Source organism: Canis aureus, chromosome 11, assembly GCF_053574225.1.
Source record: "Canis aureus isolate CA01 chromosome 11, VMU_Caureus_v.1.0, whole genome shotgun sequence".
NCBI classification, from domain to species: domain Eukaryota; kingdom Metazoa; phylum Chordata; class Mammalia; order Carnivora; family Canidae; genus Canis; species Canis aureus.
In genome coordinates, this window is record NC_135621.1 from 66,210,145 (window position 1) to 66,233,470 (window position 23,326).

General features: G+C 34.2%; 1 protein-coding gene across 3 annotated transcripts in view; it reads right to left on the minus strand.

Moving 5' to 3' along the window:
- Nucleotides 1-23,326, minus strand: part of WDPCP (WD repeat containing planar cell polarity effector) — a 426,161-nt gene that overhangs the window by 399,216 nt on the left and 3,619 nt on the right. The window contains exons 1-2 of one of the 3 annotated variants that reach the window (XM_077915603.1): nucleotides 4,312-4,473; nucleotides 4,080-4,196 (exon numbers count right to left, since the gene is read on the minus strand). The exons of the other annotated variants lie outside the window; for them this stretch is intronic. The gene's annotated coding sequence lies outside the window, so the exon portion shown is untranslated. Of the gene's footprint in view, nucleotides 1-4,079; nucleotides 4,197-4,311; nucleotides 4,474-23,326 lie in introns of those variants that run through there. 3 annotated transcript variants of the gene reach the window in all.

Below are 23,326 nucleotides of genomic sequence, written 5' to 3' on the forward strand. Positions count from 1 at the left end.
TACTGAACCCAAGGAGCGATTGTGGAAACCTGTGATTTATAGCCAATTGGTCAGAATTATGGGATGTCTGGACTTATGATGGCTCTGAAACGGGGAGCAGTCTCGTGTAACTGAGCCCTTAACCTATAGGGTCTTGCTAACTCCAGATAGCGTCAGAATTGAACTGACTTGTAGAACACAAAATTGGTGTCCACAGAGAACTGGATGATTGCTTGGTGTAGAAAATACATACATTTGGTGTCAGAAGTGTTGGCAGTAAGAATAGATAGATTGATAAATGGATAAGGGAAAACAAACTTACAGCAGAATGACATCTAATAAATGTTGAAAATGACAGACTTTGAAAAGCATTTTACCATCTTAGGAATAACTGATTCAAGAAAAAATCATCATCAGAGCTAAAACTATTGGTTAAATTTTGATGAGAAAAAGGATTTTAACATACAAAGTATTTCACCACTGATTATTAATTACAAAGGGAAAAGAACATCATGTGTTGAAGAAAAAAATGTTGGGATGCTTGGCTAGCAAGCAACTCTTGATCTCAGGGTTGTAAGTTGAAGCCCCACAATGGGTGTAGAGATTACTTAAAATCTTTTTTAAAATGTTGGGGTGCCTGGGTGGTCACCTGTAAATTATGAAAGTTTTACCTTTTGCTTTACAATTTGGATGCCTTTTATTTTTTTAATTTTTTTCTTGCCTAATTGCTCCAGCAAGGACTTCTAATAAATACTATGTCAAATAAAAGTGATAAGAGTGGGCATCCTTGTCTTTTTCCTGATCTTAGAGGAAAAGCATCCAGCTTTTCACCACTGAGTACAATGTCAGATGTGGGTTTGTGATATGTGATCTTTTATGTTGAGGTACATTCCATCTACACCTGCTTTATTCAGAGGTTTTATCATAAATGGATCTTGAATTCTGTCAAGTGTCTTTTTTCCCTACAACTATTGAAGTGATGACATGATTTTTATCTTTCATTTTGTTAATGTAATATATCACAATGACTGATTTGCAGATGTTAAACCACTGCTGCATTTCTAGACTAAATCCCACCCGATTATGGTGTATGATCTTTTTAATGTATTGCTGAACTCAGTTTGCTAATCTTGAGGATTTTTGCATCTATTTTCTTTAGGGATATTGGCCTCTAATTTTCTTTTCTTTTCTTTTCTTTTTTCTTTTCTTTCTTTCTTTGTTTGTTTCTCTCTCTCTCTCTCTCTCTCTCTCTCTTTCTTCTTTTATATGGTATCCTTGTCTGGTTTCAGTATCAAGATAATGCTGGCCTCATAAAATGTGTTTAGTAGCAATCCCTCCTCTTCAAATTTTTGGATCAGTTTGAGAAGAACAGGCATTAAATCTTTTATGAATGTTTGGCAGAATTCACCAGTGAAGCCATGTAGTCCTGGGCTTTTGTTTGTTTGAAGGTTTTTGATTACTGGTTCAATCTTGCTGGTTAACTGTCTATTCGAATTTTTTTATTGCTTCATGATTCAGTCTTGGAAGATTATATGTTTCTACTCATTTATCCATTTTTTCTAGGTGAATATTTGGCCTTTGACCCTGGTTTTGATATAGGACTCCTAAGTCCCTTGGAATTTTCTGGATGATAGGAATATTTTTTGTTCTAATGAAGTGGGCTCCTGGATCAAGATTGGTCACAGGAAACCAAACCATGATTAAGACTTTGGAATTTTCATTCTTATCTCCCCATTCTCTGGAGGGGAAAGGGGCTAGAAATGTAGTTAATAATTTATCATGACTACATGATGAAAACTCAATAAAAATCTCAATATTGTGGAGATCAGAGAGCTTTCAGATTGATGAACATATCTGTGTACCCAGAGGATAATGCTTATCAACTCCATAGAAATAAAAGCTCCTGTACTCATGACCCTCCCAGACTTTGCCCTATCTGTTTATCTGGCTAACATATGTATCATTTATCCTATCCTTTATTATATGAAACACTAGTACACATAAATAGATGTTTCCTTGAGTTCTGTGAGCTGCTTTGGCAAAACATCAAATCTGCCTCTGATTTGCATTCAACGTGGACAGAAGTTATGGGTAACCTGGAAATGTACCACTTGCCTTTGGCACTAAAGTGAGGAGCTGTCTCAAGGGACTAGGGCCTTAACCATGGACTCTGACACTATCTTCAGGTAGACAGTGTCAGAATTGAATAGAATTGCAGGAGAGTCAGCTGGTGTAGCAGAATTATTTGCTGTAGGAAAAATCCCCATACATTTGATGACTAGAAGTGTCAGAAGTGACCTGTTCTGTATAAATAGCAAAGGAGAAACACAGGAAGAAGACTGTTAAATTTTCTGAATTTCACATTGTTCGGTGGTTATGCAGAAGAACATCCCAATTCTTAGAAAATATTCACTGAAGAATATTGGAGTACAAAAGAGCATAATGTCTGCAACTTTAGTATCAAATGGTTCAGAAAAAAATATCATTTGGAGGGAAAGTAAAGAAAGAGGGAGAACAAGTATAATAAAGCAAATGTGACTGGACATTAATTGGTAAATATAGATAAGAGATCTCAGAAGTTATTCTTACAATTTTTCAACAAACTCAAATTATTTCAAAAAAAGATATTTAAAAATAGCTGAGCTTGCAAGAAAAAGTTCTTATTTCCCAAAAAGAAAGTACAACAAAGGGAACAATCAACAAGACTAAATGACAACCTCCTGAACGGGAGAGAATATTTGCAAATGGACTATCTGATAAAAGGTTAGTATCTGAAATACATAAAAAAAAAAATTGATACAACTCAATGCCCCCAGAAACCAAATAGTCAATTAAAAAATGGGCAGAAAACATGAACAGACATTTCTTCAAAGAAGACATAGAGATTGCCAACAGGCACGTGAAAATATGCTTAACATCACTCATCATCAGGGAAATGCAAATCAAAACTACAATCAGATATCACTTCATACCTGTCAGAAAGCCTAAAATAAAAAACACAAGAAACCACAAGTGTTAGAGAGGATGTAGAGAAATAGGAACACTTGTGTACAGTTGGTAAGAGTGCAAACTGGTACTACTGGTGCAAAATGGAACTACTCTATAATTCAGTCATCATACTACTGGGTGTTTACTCAAAAAATACAAAAATACTAGTTCAAAAGGATACACACATTCCTATGTTTATTACAGCATTATTTACAATAACCAAACTACGGAAGCAGCCCAAGTATAGATGAATGGATAAAGCAGAAGTGTTATGTATAGTCAGTGGAATATTACTCAGCTACAAAAAAGATGAAATACTGGCATTTCCAACAACACGATAGAGCTAGAGAATATAATGCTAAATAAACTAATTCAGGGAAAAACAAATATCATATGATCTCACTTATGTGTGGAATTTAAGATATAAAACAAGCAAAGAAAAAAAGAGAGAAATGACTAATCAAGAAATAGATTCTGGGACGCCTGGGTGGCTCAGTGGTTGAGCATCTGCCTTCGGCTCAGGGCATGATCCCACGGTCCCGGGATCGAGTCCCACATCAGGCTCCCTGCATGGAGCCTGCTTCTCCCTCTGCCTATGTCTCTGCCTGCCTCTCTCTCCGTGTCTCTCATGAATAAATAAAATCTTAAACAAAAAAAATACTTAAAAATACTTAACTCTAGAGAACAGACTGATGATTGCCTGGGGGGCAGATGAGTGTGGGGGTGGCAGTGAAATAGGAGACGGAGATTAAAGAGCACGCTTATCATGATGAAAAAAATAAAGTAAAATAATAAAAAAAGAAAAAAAAATGCCAATACACTTCAAATCTCTAAGTTTTGGATTTATTATGTAAATTCTTTAACAACCTCATTTTACCAAAAGAGATTTTAGTCACCACTATTCTACAGAACTTTCTTACATAACAAGGTACCTCTTTAAGGAGCTGTCCTGTTCATGAGCCAGGCTCAGCCTGGTTATCAGGGATGGACAACACAGATCCTAAAGGGACGACCAGGCCAAGATGGCCTTATCTTTAGTAATAAACATAACCTAGGTTCCTACAGGGTCATATTTATAATTAATGAGGTTCCACCTTATGTAACAAACTCACCAGGGAAAAGGTGACTCTTCTGACGATATCCAGCCAATTGGTTTGGAAAATTTTTTAAAAAGAATAAACTAAGTGCCCTCATTCCTTCCCATTCCTCTGGCAGATGATGGAGGGTTGCTAAAGCAGGAGAAATAAGAGGAAGAAAAACTTTAAAAAGAAATAAAATGAAAAATTAAAATAAACATAACCTGGATCCGAAATTTTTTAAAAAATCAAAACAAGCAAAAATGACCTTTTAGGGGATCCCTGGGTGGCGCAGCGGTTTGGTGCCTGCCTTTGGCCTGGGGCGCGATCCTGGAGACCCGGGATTGAATCCCACATCGGGCTCCCGGTGCATGGAGCCTGCTTCTCCCTCTGCCTGTGTCTCTGCCTCTCTCTCTTTCTCTCTCTGTGACTATCATAAATAAATAAATAAATAATGACCTTTTAGTAAGAACAGTATTATATAACATAGCACCTATAACACAGAAAGCCACTTTGGACTACAAATCACTTTTCCAGAAACAATTAAAAGCAGAACAAACATAAAAATCGATTTAGGTCCAAAGAAGGGTTCTATTACCTCATGAAGGGCTTGTTTTTATTCTAACACTGACTAATAAAGGTACTGCCCTGCTGCCTAGTAAAAGGTATTTTTTATTCTCACTTGAGCTTATCCATTTGGAAAGCAATTTCCCCATTTGAGTTTGCAAGGAAACTTTAGATTGGAGGAGTAGAATGTTCTTCCTTAGAAAATGATCTAATCCATCCCAGTGCTCAAGGCTGATGGAGCCTCCTGTTGGCGCATCAGTTTCCAAGGAGCTCTCCAGGCTGTACCAAGGACTAGCTGTTGGGTTGTGGATGAGGCCAAATCTCTCAAGAAAAGCACTCACCATTTCCAACAGCTCCCATCAAGAACAAGACAAACACAGAGAAAACCAGTACAATGCTTGGCCCATAGAAGAAGAAGAAGAAGAAAAAAAAACCCAGCTGATCTTGCAAGAAAAGGGGTTCTTGTTTACCAAAAAGAGAATAGAAACTAAAAACAAAACTGGTAGGCATATTGAAGCTGTGTTAGGAGAAAGTATGATACAGAATAGGGGAAATCAGGAGTCCAGGAAACAACTTGGGTTGAGGAAATAGTGCTGAAAGACTGGGGAGGACAATTTGGTTAAAATTCTCTGGAGAGAAGACAGCCAATAGAGGGAGAACTACAGAGATCTTCAGAGGGTTCTCCTTGAGAATTTAGCTAATAACTGACAATATAGGCATATAAGAAACTTTCACAAGATCAGGGAAAGACCCAAAATGATTAAAGATAAATGTGGTAGGCACTCATATGGGGCTAAGAATAGTGCCTGCTCCCACCAGCCTGACATAAAAATTTAGTAATTTACAGTGATTGTATAGAGTATCCAGAAAACTCTTGCCTCAGGAATGAACAATTATTAGCCTTAGGCTGAACACTATTCAGTTTTACCTAATAAATCTTAAAAGCAAGTCCTAAAAGATCCAACTGTTTCCAAGTAACTCAACTGCATCCCAGAATAAAGTTCAAAATTATTTATAGAGAAATAAAAATATCCAACACCCAAAAAATAATATTTAAAGCATCTGGCATGCAATACAAAATTACCAAGCATCCAAAGACCATAAAAATATGATCCAGAATAAGAAGAAAACTCAATCTAAACCAACTCAGCTCTGACATTTATAATTGAGACTAGAACATTAAAGCAATCACAATGTATTTCATAGATTCAAAATATTTAGCAGACACGAAAGATATGAAACAGACCCAAATCAGACTTCTAGAGATGAAAACTACAACATGTGAGATGAAAACTACAATAGAATTAACAGCAGTTACACACAGACAGAAGGAAGGAAGGAGTGACCTTGGAGACACAGAAATAAAAACTTTACAAAACGAAACCTAGAAAGAAACATGAATTTAAAAAATGAACAGAACATCAGTGAGCAGTGGGACTACTTCAATCAGCCTACTATACATATAATTTGCATCCTCAAAATAGTGACAGGAGGGAGATGGACAACATACTTGAAGAAATAATAACCAAATTTCCCCAAATTTGTTGAAAACTACAAATTCATTAATCCAAGAATCTCAAAGAACCCAAGCATAATAAACATGAAAAAAAAACTAAACCAAGGAATATTGTAATAATATTACTAAAAACCAGTGATAAATAAAATACACACTTACATACAAAAAGAAAGATAAGATGACAGCAGATGACTTAAGAAACATGACAAATTGAAAAAACACTGGACCACCATCTCTATATAGTACTGAAAGAAAAACTGTCAACCTAGAATTTTATACCCAGTGAAAATATCTTTCAAAATAAAAGGTAAAACAAAGACTTTTTCTTTTCTTTTTTTTTTTTTAAAGATTTTATTTATTTATTCATGAGAGACAGAGAGAGAGGGAGAGACACAGGCAGAGGGAGAAGCAGGCTCCATGCAGGGAGCCTGATGTGGGACTCGATCCAGGAGCATGGAATCATACCCGGAGCCAAAGGCAGATGCTCAACTGCTGAGCCACCCAAGCTTCCCAAAACAAAGACTTTTTCAATCATACAAAACTGAGAACATTTTTCATCATCCACTATGTGCTATAATAAATATTTTACAAAGAAAACCCTTAGGCAGAAAAAAAAAGTCTGTTCCTTTACAGCTCTAGCCCCACTGTTTTAGTTGTTGATGTCATAATGTGTGCCCCCAAACATAAATAATTTTAAATGCATTAGTCTTCTAAGTTATATAGGAAACAAGATTTGGATTTACAAACCAAATTATAGTAATATTAGCTTATATACTAATTATTGCTTTTTTTTTCCCTAAATGAATTACTTTCTTAAGTCACATAGAAAAAAAATGCAGTTATAGAACATTGTTATGTAATACTGGCTTTTATAATTGCTAATGTATTTACCTTTATTGAATCTTTATTTCTACATATGGCTTTAACTTGCACTTTTTACTTCACCTTGCAGAACTGCCTTGCACCTTTCTTCCAGGGCAGGTCTTGCAGTCATGAATACCCTCAGCTTTTGTATGTTTGAGAAGATCTTAATTTCTCTTTCGCTTTTTTCTTTTTTTTTTTTTCTCTTTCACTTTTGAAGGACAGTTTTGCCAGATACAGGATTCTTGCTTGTTAGTTTTTTTCATTAACACTTTGAATATATTTGCCCACTGTTTTCTAGCCTCCAAAGTTTCTGATGAGAAATCTGTAGATCATCTAATGAAGAGTTCCGTGTGTGATGACTGGCTCTCTTGCTGCTTTCAAGATTCTCTGTCTTTTCAAAGTTTGATTAGACAAATGTTCTTACACTATAAGTGAGGTGGTATAACACCACGTAAGGTAGATATGAGAAAAGGACGTATGCTATTAACCCCAAAGCAGTCACAAAAGCAACAAAACTCTTAACACTAATAAGTCAACAAGAGATAAAATGTAATCATAAAAAAAATCTCAATCAAAAAAAAAAAAAAGGGAAGTAAAAGGAGAGAAAAGAGAACAAAGAACATATGGGACAAACAAAAAACAAATGGCAAGATGATAAATTTAAACCTAACCTTGAAAATCTGAATGGGATTTACAGAAATGTAAATTTGTCTGTTAGGGTAGAAGATTCATGAGATTTAAATATTTTTCAAAGGTGTTATTTCATAATAAAAGTAACACCTCTAAGCACTATAGACTTTTTATAAAGTATCATACAAGTGTGATCAAATGTATATGAATATTTTAAATATAAAATAAATACTAAAGACATACAAATGAATAAGTTAAACAAATACTTGTGTACCCCCATATCTTAAGAAGCAGATTATCAATACTCTGAAGATCACAGAACACTCTTCTACTCCCCATCAAAAAAGCCACTATCCACTATCATGACTTCTGAATTAATCATTCCTCTGGCTCTATAGGATTTTATCATATATGTAATAAAACCCTAAATAGGATTTTTACACATTTTTAAATGTTATAAAAATAGGGTCATACAGTATATATTATATGATTTGTTTTCACTCAACATTGTATTTTTGATGACCATCCACATTGGTATATGTAGTCATGGTCCATTCATTTTCAATATATTCATTCATTTTCCTATTAATGGACAAATGTGTAGAGTTCTGCTCTTCGAAACTGCTCATGAACATTCATACATCTCCTGATTGAAATGGCTCTCTACAAGAGAATTGCTAAATTATGTTTCCAGGCTTTAGGGTCACTTTTGTGTTATTATCCCCTTTTTATTAAAAAACTGAAGCTTATAGAGACCAAGAAATTGTTCAAGATCACATAGCTAGGCAGTTAAGTTAAAAACCAATAAATTCTACTTAGAAAAAAATCTAAAGGTTAGGTAGCTCATAGTCCCGGAAACAGTACTTATCAAAAAGAATCCTGATGGATTATATTTTGTCTTGTTTTACATGCCATATATATTTTTTTTAATTGAAGGATTATACAGATCTAAATAGCTACTAGTTAGGTTATTAAAAAAAAAGTTTGAGTTGTACTCTTTTAAGTGCAAGAATAATAGGTATCTTGGAAATTATTTGGTTTAGGTGAGATGCAAAACAGTTTCTGCAGATATTCTCAAATGTCTTCTAAAGTGAATACAGAGTATTTAAAAAAGCTTTTTAAAACAATTTTATTTCTTAGAGAAAGAGGGGAGAGAGAGAGAACACAAGCGGGAAAGGGGAGGGGCAAAGGGAGAGAGACAAGCAGTCTCCCTTCTGAATGCAGAGCCAACTCTGGGCTTGCTAAGATCATGATCTGAGCCAAAGTCAGATGCTTAACCAACTGAGCCACCCAGGCACCCCCAGAGCATTTTAAAAATGATTACTACATTCACTTTGGCAGATCTTAAACAGGTTGGTTTGTAAATCCAAATCTTGTTTCCTATATAACTTAGAAGACTTAAACTTAGAAGACTAATGCATTTAAAATTATTTATGTTTGGGGGCACACATTGTGACATCAACAACTAAAACAGCGGGGCTAGAGCTGTAAAGGAACAGACTTTTTATATGTTACTGAAGCTAAACCAGTATGAGTTTAGAGTGTTATGACTTTAGGGTGTGAAATGTATTCCGCATGGTAACCACAAAGAAATTAACTACACAATATACTCAAGAGAAATGAGAAGGAATTTAATGTTTTACTACAAAAAAAAAATATATATATATTTATACATATACCAATAATATATAAGGTATTATATATATAATTATATATATAATATATAATATGTTTAATATAATATATAATTATATATAATATATATAATAATAATATATAAGGTATATATATATATATATATATATATATATATATATATCAAAGAAGACAAAATTGAAGGAAGTGAGGAACCAAAAGGCCATAGGACATACAGAAAACAAAGAGCACAATAACCAAAGTCTCTCATTAGTAACTACTTCATATGTAAATGTATTAAACTCTCCAAACAAAAGAGATTAAAAGAATGGATAAAAATATGTTCCCAACTATATGTTGTCTTCAGGAGACCCACTTAATTATAGAAACTCTACCCCAAAACAATGGCACACATATTGTTCTCAAATACACATGGGACATTTCCAGGATACACCATATATTATGCCACAAATTAAGTCTCAATATACTTAAAAAGCTACTGTACAAACTCTAGTCTCTGGCCACTATAAAGTGAAGTTAGGAATCAGTAACTAAAATCAAACTAGAATATTCATAAAATTTTGAAATTTTAAGAATATTCTTGTAAACAACATTTCGAAGAAGAAATCACAATAAAAGTTAGAAAACACTTAGAAACAAAAATAAAAACACAACATGTGAACAATTATAGAACACAGCAAAACCAGTGCTAAGGGGAAAATTATAGCGATACATAACTTACATTAAAAAAAAAAAAGATACCAAATCAACAACCTAACTTTACAACTCAAAGACCCAGAAAAAAGAGAACTAAATCCAAAGCTAGCAGAAGTAAGGAAATAATAAAGATTAGGGCAGAGATTAAAAAAATAAAGAAATAGAATAGCAAAAGAGAAAATTAATGAAACAAAAAGTTGACTCTTTGAAAAGATCAACCAGACACACTTTCAAACTAGACAGACTAAGTAAAAAGGAGAAAAGACTCAAATTACTCAAAGTAAAAATCAGAAATTAAAGGGTGGACATTAACACTAATTCTACAGAACTTAAAGGTATTATAAGGAACTACTATGAACAAATGTATGCCAAAAACTAGATAACGTAGATGAAACAGACAAATTCATAGAAACACAAAACCTACCAAGACTAAATCATGAAGAAAAAGAAAATCTGGATAGATCCAAAACTAGTAAGAAAATTGAATCAGTAATAAAAATCTCCCAATAAAGAAAAGTCCTGCAGCTGTCACAGGTGAGTTCTACCATTTACAGAAAAATGAATTAATTCTTCTCAAAGTGATCCAAAAAAGTTGAAAAAAAGGAACTCTTTCTAACTCATTCTAAGAGGCCAGCATAACACTGGTACCAAAACCAGACAAAGACACACTAAGAAAATTACAAATTAGTATCTCTTATGAACATTGATGTAAAAATGCTCAACAAAATAGTAGCAAAAGCAGTTTACAAAATTCAATATCTTTTCATGATGACACTCAACAAATTAGATATAGAAACTACCTCAACATAGTATAAAAGCCATATATAAAAAATCCACAGCAAACATCATACTCAATGGTGAAAGACTTAGAAGCTTAGATTATCTTAGTGCTTTCCCTCTAACTTCAGGGACAAGGTAACATGGATACTTTTCACCATTTCTATTCAACATATTACTGGAAATTCTACTCAGAGCAAAGGCAAAAAAAAAAAAAAAAAGAATAAAAACATGCAAAAAGGAAGAAGGAAAATGATCTGTTTGCAGATGAGATGATTTTATACTTAGAAAACCCTAAAGACTCCACAAAACAGCTGTCAGAACTAGTAACAAATTAGCAGGATAGAGTCAAAAAGCAAACATCAGTTGCATTTCTATACACCAACAATGAACAATCTGAAAATGAAATCATAAAATCAATTCCATTTACAACAGCATCAAAAACAATAAAATATTTAGGAATTAACTTAACCAAGGAAGTGAAAGGCTTGTTCAATGAAAATGAAATACTGCTGAAAGAAATTAAAGTCAACATAAATAAATGGGAACACATCCCATGTTCACAGTGTGGTATACTCAATTTAGTTAAAATGTCAATACTCAAAGCAATCTACAGATTTATTGCAATCCCAAGGACATACTGTGTGGAAACAGAAAAACTCACCTTAAAATTCATATCAAATCTCTATGGATGCCAAAGACCCAAAAATAATTGAAGGGGGAGGGAAGGAGAACACAAAACTGGAGGACCCATTTGTTCATTTCAAAACTTACTACAAAGCTACAGTAATTAAAACAGTATAGTTTTGGCATAAAGACAGATATATAGATAATGGAACAGAACAGAAAGCCCAGAAATAAAACCTGATGTATGTGGTCAAATGACTTTTGACAAGGGTGCTAAGACCATTAAGTGGGAAAAGGAGTCTTTTCAACAAATGGTGCTGGCAAAACTGGATATGCACAGGCAAAAAAATGAAGCTGGACACTTCCTTAATGTCATATATAAAAATTAATTCAAAATGGATCAAGGGCAGCCCGGGTGGCTCAAAGGTTTAGCACCGCCTTCGGTCCAGGGCCTGATCCTGGAGACCCAGGATCAAGTTCCACGCCGCGCTCCCTGTGTGGAGCCTGCTTCTCCTTCTGCTTGTGTCTGTGCCTCTCTCTCTCTGTCTCTGTGTCTCTCATGAATAAATAAATAATCTTAAAAAAAAAATGGATCAAGGATCTAAGTGAAGGCCCTAAACAATAAAATTCTTAAAAGAATACATAAGATGAAAGCCTCATGACATAGATTTGGTGATGATTTCTTGGATATGACACTAAATATCCTAGTAACAAAAGAAAAAATAGACAAATGGAACCACATGAAAAATTTCAAATCTTATGCATCAAAAGGCACTATCCTTAGTGAAACAATGAATTGCTTAAAAAGTCATGAATTGGTACAGGAGCTATTCAATGTGCAAGAAAGGTCTATAGATTTTTTATGTAATCGAATAGGAAATGTTCAGTGATACTGTTTCAGGTTCTGTGTTACAAATGACCTTTGAGAAACAACCATTGGTGTAATTTTAACTTATTATTAAAGATGAATATCCACAATTACCTGGAAAAGGTTTATAAGAAAAAACAACTAAAAAAAAGATACACAATCCACAGAGTAAATGGCAACCCACAAAATGTGTGAAAATATTTCAAATCATACATCTGGTAAGAGATTACTATCCAGAATCTATAAATTCTAAAACTCAACAAAAACAAAATCAGGGTATGTGGCTAGCTAAGCCGATAGAGCATGTGACTCTTGATCTCGGGGTTTTGAGTCAAAGACCACACTGGATATGAAGATTACTTAAAAAATATGATCTTAAAAAAATACAATTCAAAAATGGGCAAAGATTTTAGTAGACATTTCTCCAAAGAAGACATATGAATGGTCAATCAGCACATGAAAAGATGTTCAAATCACTAGTTTATTAACAACTATGATTAAGGTATAACCTCTTACCCACTAGGATGGCTACTATTAAAAAAACACACACACAAAACAGAAAATCTACATTGGTCGCCAACGGTGTGGAGGAATCAGAAGCTCCTGCAATGTTGGTAGGAGTGCAAAATGGAGCAACTATAAATGGAAAGTAAAATGATAGTTTCTTAAAAATTAAAAACCATTATCATATGATCTAGCAATTGCACTTCTGAGTATTTACCTAAAAGAATTGAAATCAGGGCCTCAAAAAGATATTTGTACACTCATGTTTGCAGCAACACTATTTACAATAGCTAAAATGTGGAAGCAACCCAAGTGTGCATCAACAAATTAAGGAGTAAGCACAATGCAGCATACACATACACTTTTAAAATAATATTCTGCAATTTGCTACAACATGGCTAACCCCTGAGGACATCAGCTTAGTGAAATAAACGAGCAACAACAAAGTCAAATACTATGTGATTCCACTTAAGTGGAGGTACTTGGCTAGTCAAAATCACAAAGACAAAATTTGTAATAGTGGTTGTCATAGGCTGAGGGGTGGGTAAAATGGAGAGTTATTGTTTAATAGGATAGAATTTCAGCTTTACAAGATGGAATGTGTTATGGGGATGGATGATGATGATGATTGCCAAAATTATAAAGATATTTAATACCACTGAACTGTATACTTAAAAATAGCTAAGATGGTAAAACTCATGTGCATTTTACCACAGGGGAAAAAAAATAAAACTTTATAATAATTTGGTCTCTGATTTATTTCACAAGGTCTTAATCTTGCTTTTTAAAAGATCCTGTTAAAAATAAATAAATAAATGAATAATCCATCCTGTTTTGGGGGTGCCTGGGTGGCTCAGTTAGTTAAGCATCTGCTTCAGGCTGGTCTTGATCCTGGAATCCTGAGATCTGCTCAGTAGGGAGCCTACTTCTCCCTCTGCCCCTCCTCCCACCCCTAGGCAAGCACTCTCTCTCTTGCTCACTGGCTCTCTCATACTCTTTCTCTCAAAATCTTTAAAAAATAAAAAAATAAAAATAAAAGATCCTGTTTTTAATTACACTATTTTCTACTATGGCTCTTTATTAATTATACAGATGCTATGTAAAACACATATTTCTAAATATGCTAATACTTAAACCAACAGCAAAGGTATCTTAAGATTACTCCCTAAATATTACTTTGCTCATTTCAATGAAACGAAATCAGATTATAACAAAATTGCTATATAAAGAACTTTAACTGTAGTTCATTAAAGAAAACATTAAAATGAATGATTTTAACCAAGATCATACCAATTTTATATATGCTATAAATAAAATTAATGAGGTTAAATAATTTCATACTGTGTAAGTATAAAATCTTGTAAGCTCCAAAATACCTAGAGTATCAAGAACCAACATTCAATTTTAGGGATTTGAAACTTAATGCTCCTTCAATAGCTCTGTTGGATGTTGTTAGAATGGTATTTCAAATATTTTCTGTCAGTTGAATTAAACATCACCTAAATAATGCTGAGCTGGGGGGAAAAAAACATTAAAAACATCTCCAAATCTAGCATAACAGATTAATGCTCTATTGTTTGCTGCCTTAACAAAAGCAAATGCTTATGATGAATTCAGAAACCACCTGGAGACTCAAACTCACAAAGAAACTGCAGTGACATATTGTGCTACTTGATATTAATTATTACCAGAGATGGTTCTTCAAGAAGGCAGGGAAGACAATCTTATTATTAGTATAATTGGAAATGTGCTAATATGCCCACCAGAACAAAAATCCTCTCTTGCAACATATTACCTGTGAAAGGTAATTTACAAACGAGTAAGTCCTAATGTGTTCCTTAATCTGTCTTAGGACTGAACTGTAAACAGAACAAGGTCCATGAACTACCATAGAGCTGATGCTGTGTGTATATGGATTGGAAGTGGGGAGGGAGGTATACATGTCTATGGCCTTCTTGAAGTATGGAGATGTGCTATTTTGCTGTATGACTGCAGTGAGATTTCTGGTTAAGAAAACTCTCCCTTCAAAAATTCACCATAAATCAAGGGCAGAAACCATTAGATTTTAAGAATAACAACAGAGGAAAGCCCTTTTCCCTTACTGGTTACCAAAATTTACATAGTAGGATCATGGGAGATATTTTTGATAAACTTAGAAGCTAGGAAGGTGGGAGAGCCAGAGAGACCATGCTGTGTGCCATGCCATGAGTGCCACCCTGACACTCTACACCCAATCTTTAGTAGAAATTTAATGCAAACCACATTTTAAAGCAAATTACATAATGAAATATTTATTCCAACTACAATCAATCAATTTTAGAAAATGTTATTTTCTAGTTTGTTATGAAAATGTAAAATTAAATGCTAGTTGCTAGCACACCAACTTGTTTCTAGTAATTCATTTTCTTTCTTCATTAAATACATAGGAAAAATCTGATAGTGGAGCAATTGGTTGAGATGTAAGAAGTCTAACAAAATTTATGTAGTTACTTCTAATTTGTATACATGATTCTTAAGCACTCTGCAGCTCAAAAGCTTTGGTATCTACTTACTGAAGGAATATCACATCTTTTATCATATTTCTCACTTCATAAATCATTTTTCATTTTAGGTTCCCTATATATCACTTTATTATAAGTTAAGAAATGAAGAAATAGCATTATTGTTATTTTAATAAGTTATTTTAAACAATATTTTATCTCTGCATCAGTTTAATTTTGAATTTATTAGTTTAATAATCTCTGTCTAATGAATTCCATAATTTATTTCTTAGTGGTTTTTATAGTATTCCTCAAAGTGAGTATTAACGCATTAATTTAATTTAAAATGAAGTTATACAGGCAGCCCGGGTGGCTCAGCGGTTTAGCGCTGCCTTCAGCCCAGGGTGTGATCCTGGAGACCCGGAATCGAGTCCCATGTCGGGCTCCCTGCATAGAGCCTGCTTCTCCTTCTGCCTGTGTCATTGCCTCTCTCTCTCTCTCTGTGTCTCTCATGAATAAATAAAAATAAAATCTTTTAAAAAATAAAAAATAAAATGAAATTATACTTTTTCTTGAAAGTCAACCTTATTTGACTGAGCTTCATCAGTTAGGTAACATGGTATTATTTTATCCAAAACTGAAAATTCAAATAAACCATCCCAAGGCTTTGAAATATTTAAACATATGTAAACATATGGTAAGATGAACTCATTTAATTAAAAATATTATTTGGGGAAGGTCACAATGAAATCCTATTTAAATTTTTCCTAACACTTTCAGAGCATATTGAATTAATCAAGGTAACTAAATCAAAGAGGGACTGTATAAAATTGGGCAAATTTTAGTAAAGCTTTGAATGACTAAAGGGTAATAAATTCTTTTGGAAGTCAGGTGGTTTTCAATTTTTTTGTTTTCAAATTAAAGAAATGGTTTAAATGAGTTACATCATTGAAAATTTCTGATAACAAGCCACCATTGTGATTTTGTTTTGCAAATAACATGGAAGGGGTTCAAATAATTCCCCTTTTACGTGAATAAGTTTCTAAGCACTTATATCTATAACTCTGGAAAACAGGAATAAATCTGAAACAGAATCCAGTCTCATTCTAACCACAAATAATATTTATACACATGTATATAAACTAATCAGGGAAGAAAAATTCCATCCACTGAGATACATTCCATGAAATTTTTGCTTTTAATTTTTAGTATCTAAATTTATAACATATTTGTTTTCTCAAGTTATACACTATTAACAACTGTAATGATAAAAGGTTTATTATACTTACAGCCACAAATGACAAATTTAAAAAAACAGTTTCAATTTATATTTATATTTGTGTGATAAAAACTGACAGTATGATCATAAAAAGGCTTTTTAGCATTAAAATGCATTACATTTTATTAAATATAATTTAATAATTTATTCAATTTATTAAAGTAAGATAAAACTGTGTCAGTGAAGTGTACTGGAAGTTTGAAATTAGCAATGTACAGAAACTTCAACTTCTTGAGTGTCAAAGAAGAGGTATTTACCTTTTATTATTTTTTAAGTAGATGAGGGTAGGAGGATATTTAGATTCCACCTCATGTTTTCAAAAGAATGATCTAACAGTTTTGTTTAAAAATTCAATGCTCATAATACATTGGAAATTACAACCTTCACAATTGTATAAACATGATACATTTTAGATGGTAATTTTTATTTATATTTTTTTTAAGATTTTATTTATTTATTCATGAGAGACAGAGAGAAAGAGAGGCAGAGATACAGGCAGCAAGAGAAGCAGGCTCCTCGCAGGGAGCCCAACGTGGGACTGGAGCCCCGGTCTACAGGATCACACCCTGGGATGAGGGTGGCGCTAAACCGCTGAGCCACCGGGGCCGCCCAGACATTAATTTTTAAATGTATGAGGGGGATATGCAGTTTGTCTTCTTAATGTTAGAAGATCTTAGACATGCTATAAAGACTTGAACAAGTCACAACCTTTGACATTGAGTTTCTTAAACTATAAAATGAGAATAAAATTCACTCTACCTCAAGTTTATACATATGTAATATTATACATATTCACCATCTGTGTGTTTTTTGTAAAATGTAAAACAATATAATTTTTGAGGGCCTAAAAAAATAACACCTCCCTTCATTTTGAGTTCTTTTTCGTATGAACTAGACAGACCAACAAAACGTCACATGACAAATCCCAGCTGTAAGTCATGAAATCTTGATTCATTTTCAGGGGCTATATATTAAATTGATCTATAAATAACTAAATTCCTACGTGTCACAATTCTTTAAAATTAAATTTAGCCAAATATAAGAGGGTATTACAAAACCATACTTGGGAATTAAGACACTGAAATGTAAAAAGGGAACAAGGGACTTAGATGTAAAAGCAATGTTATGGAGAACCATCCTTATCCAGTTAATTCCATCTTTTGACGACAGTTTGCAAAGCCCTATCTTAAAATAAGCATTTTGTAATAGAAATTCTTAGGCCTGCAACAAGGTTATGAAACCAGTAGGAATAATATGTGCCCATTTTCTGGGCCTCCAGCTACAGTTCTCAGTAGTTTCACTTAGAGGGAGCCAATTATATTCCCCAGGCAAACCAAGCATACTAGATAATAAATACATCATATTGAAATAAAAAACAATTTTCCAACATATATATTTTATAGTCAAAATTGTTCTTAATTCTGCCTATAGTTTAAGTCTGATAATTTAGCTAAATGATTTGGTATTCAAATGAATAGTAAGCTATTTACCAAAAATCGGTAATATATAAATTTTTATTAAAGTGTCAAATTATATCTGTGAAATTTTAGATATGCTCAGCATTTCACAAGTTCTTCCAATCATTTTCCAATATAATTTGCACTTACAAAATTTCTGCTTAGCTAGAAAAGTTGGAAACTGATTAGGTTCATTAAGCCAAGATTATTTGTTAGTCTAAGCTTCCACAAGAGCAATTTCAAAGATGTTTCTCTTGTACCTATTGTGAGGAAGACAACGTGTTGTGTTCTATGAGGCATACATAGATGTTTAAGATATAGTCTCTGAACTCAAAGAAATTATCAGTCTAATAACTGATACAGAAAAGTTGAGAGCATTGCACTATGAATACCACCTAAATTCTATAATTAACATTTTACTACACAGCATTTCCTGTAACTATATTTGCTTTATCTAAATTTTATTGTTTTATGGGCATAACTATTCATCTCTCTATACATCCATCAATCTGTCTTTTCAAAGATTTTATTTTTGGGCAGCCTGGGTGGCTCAGCGGTTTAGTACCGCTTTCAGCCCAGGGCGTGATCCTGGAGACCCAGGATAGAGTCCCACTTCGGGCTCCCTGCATGGAGCCTGCTTCTCCCTCTGCTTGTGTCTCTGCCTCTCTCTCTCTCTCTCTCTCTCTCTGTCTCTGTCTCTCATGAATAAATAAATATTTAAAATAAATAAAGATTTTATTTTTAAGTAATCCCTATGCCCAACATGGAGCTCGAACTCCTAACTCCACGATCAAAAGTCACATGCTCTGAGCCAGGCAGGTGCCCATAAAGCATTTCAAAGAAAGTTAAAGGCATAAATATGTTTCACACCTAAATACTTCACCACACCTGAAATTAGCCGGAGCTTATTATTTTTAGTTTTTTCAGAGAAAATTTACAAATATGAAATGTACAAATCTTAAGTATTTCAACTGCAGATTTTACAAATGCTTACACTCTAATCCAAACCGCTATCAAGATAAAGAACATTACTGTCACCTAAAAAGTTCCCTCTTGACCATCTGCAGCCAATTTCCACCCCAACTCCAATCTAGAGGGAACCACTATTAGTGATATTTTCCCACCATAGACCAGTTTTACAGATAATTTTAAAACTCAAAATTTAAAACAAAGAGTGATCATTAGACTGAGGAATCAAAAAAGACTTCCTGTGGATGAAGAGATGTATTGATATATGATAAAGTAAATAGAACAAAACGCTTAACAATTGTAGAAATTAGGTGGTGGCTATAGGGGCGTGCCAGCTATCAATTTACTATCCTTCAGCTCCAAAACTACTTTTCTTTGCCCTGCTTGTGACACTATAAAACATTTCTCCTTTTCCAGCTTTAGAGAGGGCAATGGTGTAACCCAATAATGTGCAAGCAGCAAAGAGACACCTCCCTTCTGAATTCAGGCCTCCATCATCTTCATCATTATTATATCATATTATTATTATTATTATTATTATTATTATTATTATTTTGCATGAGAGCGCAAGAGCCTTGCTGAGGACCAAGTTCCAGGTGTGGCCACAGCTCTAGCCACCCCACTGACAGTGGGCAGGGCAGTTTTCTAGACCATGTAGCAATGGTACACACGCCTTTTCTGAACAGATTTGCATACATGATCTGGGAAGAAGCGCCCTGTCCTTCTTCCTCAACCTAGAAATATTAGCTGCTCTTTAACATAAGGCTTCTGGGACCCTTAGAGCTCTTTTATGCCTTTTAATATAACCACCCCTCTTTGTTCTAGATACATTTCATCATATCAAATTTTCAAATAACCAGTAGAGTTCTGTCTCCTGACTAAACTCAGACTACTGTAAAGGGTTATTCACCGAACAGCTTTTCTGTATGTTTAAAAATGCTGGGGGAAGGGGAAAGCAAGAAGGCATATTTTAAAAGACTGGCAGGTTGTTAAAGCTGGCTGATGGACTGAGAAAATTACACTACTGTCTCCTCGTTTAAGTTTTAAATTTTCTCTAATACTTTTTAAAAAGGGGAGGAAAAGAAAGGCTTCATAATGGCCAAAGCTTTTAGAAAGAGGCTGGTGGAATGTATTTTTAAAAGGCAAAAACAGAGGATAAGATTCTAATTAAGGAAAAAGCACATATAACATGAAGGCAGAAAACCAAAGGACATGTTTTAGGAACAGCAAGTAGGTTGGCTAACATATAAGACGTAAAATGAAAATAAATGTGTTTGGTGAGATTTTTTTTTCCTCCCTTTCACTTCAGCATGTTAATTCTTTGCATCCAATTGCTTTTTTGGCCTATTCTCCTGTCCCTGCTCTACCCACACTTCCATATACTGTCCAAGGACTAGCTCTTCCCACTCTTTCTCACCTCTTATAAGCTATAAATTGATCCACTGCAGTCTTTTTGTATCTTAATTTCTTCAAACATGGGCATAATTATATGTCTTTGGACACATTTACAACAAAATATAGACACGTCTGTGCTTATACAGTATTTTTTTTATGTTTAAAGCCATTAGCAGTAACATAAACAAGTTTCCATAATATCTAGTTAGTAGAGGATAAGTAAAAGCATTAGTTGATTTTTTTATTATTTAAAAACTCATGTGACATTCTTTTTATAATTACAAAATGTATCTATATACACAAGAGTGAGTGTATGTGCATGTGTGTCAACATACATAACATACATCCCTGGGAAGGAACTGGAAATACTCTTTGCTAAACTGAGTGGGGAGTACAGTTGAACAAATAATAAAATGAATATCTAATATTTTCTCCACCCACCTATACATTTAAAGCACCCTTGGGCAAGTATTCAGTGACGTGTTCTTTCGTCTTCATTGAAATGACAACTGTGGTGAAATCTGATTTACAAAAAGCATGTCTGTTTAATCCAAAGTTAAAATATTAAAAATCATAAAACCAGCTAGATACTAATAGGAAGAACTTAGAAAAGAGATAAAGAATACAAACATATCCAAACAAAACATGTGACAATCCATTAAAAGCACATAAGAACATGGACTTGTTGTATACATAAAAGTATACAGATACCCTTCCCCTAAAGTCAGGAACACAGCAGGGATATCCACTACCACCACTGCTGTTCAACATAGTACTAGCCTCAATAATCAGACTAAATAAATAAATAAAAGGCATCCGAATTGGCAAAGAAGAAGTCAAGCTCTCACTCTTTGCAGATGACATGATACTCCATGTGGAAAACCCGAAAGACCCCACCCCAAAATTGCTAGAACTCATACAGGAATTCAGCAAAGGGGCAAGATATAAAATCAATGCACAGAAGTCAGTTGCATTTCTATACACTAACAATGGGACAGAAGAAAGAGAAATTAAGGAGTTGACCCCAGGGGATCCCTGGGTGGCTCAGCGGTTTAGCGCCTGCCTTCGGCCCAGGGAGTAATCCTGGAGTCCCAGAATCGAGTCTCACATCAGGCTTCCTGCATGGAGCCTGCTTCTCCCTCTGCCTGTGTCTCTGCCTCGCTCTATCGTGAATAAATAAATATAATCTTAAAAAATAAAAAAATGAAGTGTTGACTTTTAATATTAAAAAAAAAGTTAAAAAAAAAAAAAAAGGTGGATGCTTGGGTGACTCAGTGGTTTAACACCTGCCTTTGACCCAGGGTATTATCCTGGAGTCCCGGGAACGAGTCCCACATCAGGATCCCTACATGGAGCCTGCTTCTCCCTCTGCCTGTGTCTCTGCCTGTCTCTCTCTCTCTACCATGAATAAATAAAATATTTTTTAAAAAGTTAAAAAAAAAAAAAAAGGAGTTAACCCCATTTACAATTGCACCAAAAACTGTAAGGTACCTAAGAATAAACCTAACCAAAAAGATAAAGAATCTGAAAACTCAGAAAACTATAGAACACTCATGAAAGAAATTGTGGGAGACAAAAAGAAATGGAAAAACGCTCCATGGTCATGGATTGGAGGAACAAATATTGTTACAATGTCTATGCTACCTAGGGCAATCTACATACACAATGCAATTCCTATCAAAACACAATCAATATTTTTCACAGAGCTGGAACAAATAATCCTAAAATTTGAATGGAATCAGAAAAGACCCTGAATAGCCAAAGGAATGTTGGGAAAAAAAAAAAAAAAAACCAAAGCAGGCAGCATCACAATTTTGGACTTCAAGTTATATTACAAAGCTGTAATGATCAAGACAGTATGGGCACAAAAACAGATACATAGATCAATGAAACAGAATACAGAACCCAGAAATGGATCCTCAACCCTATGGTCAACTAATCTTCAACAAAGCAGGAAATGATATCCAACAGAAAAAAGACAATCTCTTCAACAAACGGTGTTGGGAAAAATGGAAGCCACATGCAGAAGGATGAGACTGGACCATTTTCTTACACCATACACAAAAACAGACTCAAAATGGATGAAAGGCCTAAATATGAGACAAGTATCCATCAAAATCCTAGAGGAGAACACCTGCAACAACCTCTGTGACCTCGGCCACAGGAACTTCTTGTGAGACACTTCTCCAAAGGCAAGGGAAACAAAGGCAAAAATGAATTATTGGGACTTTATCAAGATGAAAAGTTTTTGTACAGCAAAGGAAACAGCTGACAAAACCAAAATACAACAGACAGAAAAGGAAAAGATAGTTGCAACTGTCTTATCAGATAAAGAGTTAGTATACAAAATCTATAAAGAACTTAAAATTCAACACCCAAAGAATAAATAATCCAGTCAAGAAATGGGCAGAAGACATGAACAGACATTTCTCCAAAGACATACAAATGGCCAACAGACACATGAAAAAATGCTCAACATCACTTCACATCAGGGAAATACAAATCAAAACCACAATGAGATACCACCTGACACCTGTCAGAATTGCTAAAATTAACAAGTCAGAAAATGACAGATGTTGGCAAGGATGTGGGGAAAAGGGGAGCCCTCTTACACTACTGGTGGTAATGCAAGCTGATGTGGCCACTTTGGAAAACAGTATAGAAGTTCCTCAAAAAGCTGAAAATAGAGCTACCCTACAGCCCAGCAATTGCACTACTGGGTATCTATTCTAAAGATACAAATGTAGTGATCTGAAGGGGCACTTGAACCCCAATGTTTGTAACAGCAATGTCCACATAGCCAAACTATGGAAAGAGCCCAAGTGTCCATCTACAGATGGGAGAAAGATGTGAGATATATAAAAATACACACACACACAACAGAATACTACTCAACCCATCAAGAAAGAAAAGAAAAGAAAAGAAAAGAAAAGAAAAGAAAAGAAAAGAAAAGAAAAGAAAAGAAAAGAAAGAAAAGAAAAGAAACCTTTCATTTGCA